The sequence below is a fragment of the Oncorhynchus clarkii genome, chromosome 12, assembly GCF_045791955.1.
Source record: "Oncorhynchus clarkii lewisi isolate Uvic-CL-2024 chromosome 12, UVic_Ocla_1.0, whole genome shotgun sequence".
Taxonomy (NCBI): Eukaryota; Metazoa; Chordata; class Actinopteri; order Salmoniformes; family Salmonidae; genus Oncorhynchus; species Oncorhynchus clarkii.
The window spans coordinates 96,661,586-96,667,585 of NC_092158.1; positions in this window are offsets into that span (position 1 = coordinate 96,661,586).

Below are 6,000 nucleotides of genomic sequence, written 5' to 3' on the forward strand. Positions count from 1 at the left end.
TATGGTCAATCTTCCAATGATATGCCTACAAATACAATGCTGCAGACACCTTGGGGAAACGACAGAAGGTGCAGGCTCATTCCTTGGCGCATTCACAGCCATATAAGGAGACATTGGAACACAGGGCATTCAAAATCTGGACCATTTCCTGTATGAAATTTCATCTTGGTTTCGCCTGTAGCATTAGTTCTGGGGCACTCACAGATAATATCTTTGCAGTTTTGGAAACGTCAGAGTTTTTTATTTCCAAAGCTGTCAATTACATGCATAGTCGAGCATCTTTTCGTGACAAAATATCTTGTTTAAAAACGGGAACGTTTTTTATCCAAAAATTAAAAGAGCGCCCCCTATCTCGAAGAAGTTAAGGTTTGGGATAGAGTTAAAACAGAACGTTTAGGGCCTCATTATGAATGGTTAAGGTTTAGGATAGAGTTTAAACATTAAGATTAGGGCCTCATTATGAATGGTTAAGGTTTGGGATAGAGTTTAAACAGAATGTTTAGGGCCTCATTATGAATGGTTAAGGTTTGGGATAGAGTTAAAACAGAATGTTTAGGGCCTCATTATGAATGGTTAAGGTTTGGGATAGAGTTTAAACATTAAGTGTAGGGCCTCATTATGAATGGTTAAGGTTTGGGTGTAACGGCTTTCTTCCTGTGAAGGAGAGGCGGACCAAAACACAGCGTGGTTGAAGTTCATGGTTCTTTAATAAGAGACACTTAACATGAACAAACTGCAAAACAATAAATGTGGCAAAACCGAAACAGCCCTATCTGGTGCAGTAAACACAAAGACAGGAAACAACCACCCAAAAAACCCAACACAAAACAGGCTACCTAAATATGGTTCCCAATCACAGACAATGACTAACACCTGCCTCTGATTGAGAAGCATAACATAGAATGCCCACCCAGCTCACGTCCTGACCAATACTAAAACAAGGAAAGCACAAAATAACTATGGTCAGAACGTGACAGCCCCCCCCTATTATTTTTGGGACATGAAGAGGTCCTGTCACCATTATAACTTGACTGAAAGCAGATATGGGCGTTATCGAGCTGAACAAGCAGGATGCACAGATTGGGATATAATGGTGGCAGATGGACTGAGGGAAGTAACTTCATTTGCATGTGGGATGTTTGTATTAAAAGCCTATCTTGAATTCACAAGTTCTTGCAAGTGTTATATTTTGAAATGATTCTCTACGACAAAATTTGGCTTTTTGCCAGGTGTCCCACCCTGACCATAGTTTGCTTTGTATGTTTCTATGTTTTGGTTGGTCAGGGTGTGATCTGAGTGGGCATTCTATGTTACATGTCTAGTTTGTCTATTTCTATGTTCGGCCTGATATGGTTCTCAATCAGAGGCAGGTGTTAGTCATTGTCTCTGATTGGGAACCATATTTAGGTAGCCTGGGTTTCACTGTGTGTTGGTGGGTGATTGTTCCTGTCTCTGTGTTTTGCACCAGACAGGGCTGTTTTTTTTTATTATTTTATTTTATTTTATTTTTTTTCTCTTCTTCTTCTCACGTTTATTGTTTTGGGATGTGTGTACAACGCAGCCCAATCAAACTGAACGGGCAACCTGTATTGGGTGTGTGTGATTCAGACTGCCCCTCTCACCGAGCCATTCATTTGGGGACCTTGTGTGGTTTGACTAGGTGCGGTTGTTTGCGCTCTCTGGCTGAGCTGCCTGGCCTGGTGTGGGGCAGCTGCTGCCTGCTCATAGGGTCATAAACGTATCAAAAAATAAGTAGAAAAGTCCACGAATACCGCCCTTTAAGAAAAAGATTAGAAAGGGGTTGGGTGGTGTATTCACGGCTACCGCTCCTGTTGAAAAGAGGGGGACTGAACAGGTGAATACTGAACAGGTGAATATATAGGAAGCAGAAGAACTCAACTGCAAAGTAAATCCTGCGATAATTCACGGCTACCGCTCCTGTTGAAAAGAGGGGGACTGAACTGGTGAATAAATAGGAAGCAGAAGAGCTCTGACCCCGATTTGGCTGGGTTCAACTGCAAAATAAATCCTGCGGATAAAAACGCTCCGTCTAGCTAAACGGGGGTCTGTAAATCGGTAGGTCACGCCACGATATTGCTCTAATATGAAATAGAGGCCAGTATTGGGTGGGTGAAGTATGGTTATGAAGGGTATGGGTATGAAGACAGGCTGACCCAGTTATGCAGTAGTCTCGTCATATCGTGAAAAATCCTGTAGGATAATACCGGCTTATGTAGAGGAAGTGAATAAAGTCAGTAGCTAAGAAACTATAGGTCGTTCTAGGTAAAACGAAGGGTATGCGTGAAAATCCTATTGGATAATATGTAGAGTACCTGTAGTTAGTACTACATCCACCCAGGTCTCTGTCACCAACACTACAGCTGTACCTGTAGTTAGTACTACATCCACCCAGGTCTCTGCCAGGTCTCTGTCACCAACACTACAGCTGTACCTGTAGTTAGTACTACATCCACCCGGGTCTCTGTCACCAACACTACAGCTGTACCTGTAGTTAGTACTACATCCACCCGGGTCTCTGTCACCAACACTACAGCTGTACCTGTAGTTAGTACTACATCCACCCGGGTCTCTGTCACCAACACTACAGCTGTACCTGTAGTTAGTACTACATCCACCCGGGTCTCTGTCACCAACACTACAGCTGTACCTGTAGTTAGTACTACATCCACCCGGGTCTCTGTCACCAACACTACAGCTGTACCTGTAGTTAGTACTACATCCACCCGGGTCTCTGTCACCAACTCTACAGCTGTACCTGTAGTTAGTACTACATCCACCCAGGTCTCTGTCACCAACACTACAGCTGTACCTGTAGTTAGTACTACATCCACCCGGGTCTCTGTCACCAACACTACAGCTGTACCTGTAGTTAGTACTACTAGTACTATTGTATTAAACAAGGCATGGATAGTATATAACGGATGCGAAGTAGGGAGAAAGAATAAAAAAATATCACGAGCCCTGTAACAAAATAGGAGGAAAACAGCAGGCGACTCTGGCACTCTGTAGAAACAGTGGCTGCAATTTAAAAATAGCCTGAAGGACAGGAGAGACTTTGTTTCACTAAAACCATGAATCAGGAATGAAACAGTAAAATAGGCTAAGAGAGAATATAGCAAGCGGATAAATAAAGAGATAAGAAAGTGTAGACATTATAAAGTAGGCTTTGATTGGAGAAATTAAGTGATGTGACAAATTATATTCTGGGAAAGTGGGTGGCCCTACCTTGGAAAATAGTAAATAAAATGTGTATAATGCGATGGGAGTGTTTAGGATAAATGAATAGTGGCATGGAAATAAACGGACTGTTTCTCCCCAGCATACAGAGACTGTTTCTCCCCAGCAGACAGAGACTGTTTCTCCCCAGCAGACAGAGACTGTTTCTCCCCAGCAGACAGAGACTGTTTCTCCCCAGCAGACAGAGACTGTTTCTCCCCAGCAGACAGAGACTGTTTCTCCCCAGCAGACAGAGACTGTTTCTCCCCAGCATACAGAGACTGTTTCTCCCCAGCAGACAGAGACTGTTTCTCCCCAGCATACAGAGACTGTTTCTCCCCAGCAGACAGAGACTGTTTCTCCCCAGCAGACAGAGACTGTTTCTCCCCAGCAGACAGAGACTGTTTCTCCCCAGCAGACAGAGACTGTTTCTCCCCAGCATACAGAGACTGTTTCTCCCCAGCATACAGAGACTGTTTCTCCCCAGCATACAGAGACTGTTTCTCCCCAGCAGACAGAGACTGTTTCTCCCTAGCAGACAGAGACTGTTTCTCCCCAGCAGACAGAGACTGTTTCTCCCCAGCAGACAGAGACTGTTTCTCCCTAGCAGACAGAGACTGTTTCTCCCCAGCAGACAGAGACTGTTTCTCCCCAGCAGACAGAGACTGTTTCTCCCCAGCAGACAGAGACTGTTTCTCCCTAGCAGACAGAGACTGTTTCTCCCCAGCAGACAGAGACTGTTTCTCCCCAGCAGACAGAGACTGTTTCTCCCCAGCATACAGAGACTGTTTCTCCCCAGCAGACCGCCGGGGGGGTCTCTGCGAGGGTTATGTTGATAACTACATAATCTGTAACTCGTCTGAGAGACCGCCAGTAGAATAAGGGAGTTAGAGTTATCATGGAAGGTGACGTCAGAATGCTTTAATGCATGGGAGAGATTATCACCACAACAAGTGTGTGTGAAACTCAAACCTACCCTACTGGCTGAATAGTGAGGGACAACTGTGTCTGATGACCTGTGAACTGTATCTAAAATAGACATGTGGGAATGATATGTGCTGGGAGAAGAAAGACTAAAGGGGATTGGGGTAATGACCTTTTATTACCAGGCCACTCATGACAGAAAAACAGAGACAAAAGGGCGCATTGTAAAATAGATATTACTGGTACTAAAAGATTTTAGTATAAATGTTAATTATACAAGGGATGATGTGGATTGAATTGAGAAGGTCAAATTTGAGTTAAAGCAAGCACTAAGGACTGTTATCCTGAATATTGGGTTGGACAATTTATAAACAACATTTAGTTATGTTTTGAATATAGGACTGTTTAAATTTACTAGGCCTAGGGAAGCTCTGGAAACTAATCCTGAGACAGGTTGATTGACAGAACTTGCACAATATTAGATTAAAGGTTTTTGTTACTTTTATTTTACAATGTCATTGTAATTGGAGTGATACATTGGAATGACATAAGTAATTGAACAAAAGGTATAGTCTGTTGTGCGATAACACCCAAGGATGAAGAAGAGACCAATATGGGAAGCTCTGGAAACTAATCCTGAGACAGGGTGATTGACAGAATTTACAGAATATTAGATTAAAGGTTTTTGTTTCTTTTGTTATCCTCTTGGAACTCTGGTATTTCATTATTGGATAAAAAAAAAATGTTCCCGTTTTAAGCGCGATATTTTGTCACGACAAGATGCTCGACTATGCATATAAGTGACAGCTTTGGATAGAAAACACTAATGTTTCCAAAACTGCAAAGATATTGTCTGTGAGTGCCACAGAACTGATGCTACAGGCGAAACCAAGATGACATTTCAAACAGGAAGTGCACCAGATTTTGAAGGCGCTGTGTTCCAATGACTCCTTATATGGCTGTGAATGGGCCACGAATGAGCTTAGACATTCTGTCGTTTCCCCATAGTGTCGACAGCATTGTGACATATTTGGAGGCATATCATTGGAATATTGACCATAAGAGACAACATTTACCAGGTGGTCGTTTGGTGTCCTCTGTCACAATTATTGCGTAATCTCCAGCTGCAGTATTTTTCCGTTTTCTTCTGAGGAGAAACCCAACTGCCACGAATGATTTATCATCGAATAGATATGTGAAAAACACCTTGAGGATTGATTCTAAACAACGTTTGCCATGTTTCTGTCGATATTATGGAGTTAATTTGGAAAAAAGTTTGGCGTTGTAGTGAATGAATTTTCGTTTTTTTTTCTTAGCCAAACGTGATGAACAAAACGGAGCGATTTCTCCTACACAAATAATATTTTTGAAAAAATGAACATTTGCTATCTAACTGAGAGTCTCCTCATTGAAAACATCCGAAGTTCTTCAAAGGTAAATGATTTTATTTGAATGCTTTTCTTGTTTTTGTGAAAATGTTGCCTGCTGAATGCTAGGCTTAATGCTATGCTAGGCTATCAATACTCTTACACAAATGCTTGTGTAGCTATGGTTCAAAAGCATATTTTGAAAATCTGAGATGACAGTGTTGTTAACAAAAGGCTAAGCTTGTGTTTGAATATATTTATTTCATTTCATTTGCGATTTTCATGAATAGAAAAAGCTGCGTTATGGTAATGCGCTTGAGGCTATGAATACTCTCCCGGATACGGGATTGCTCGTCGCAAGAGGTTAAACAATGTCATTGTAATTGGAATGATAAATTGTAATGATATAAGTAATTGAATAAAAGGTATAGTCTGTTGTGCGATAACACCCAAGGATGAAGAAGAAAGAGAC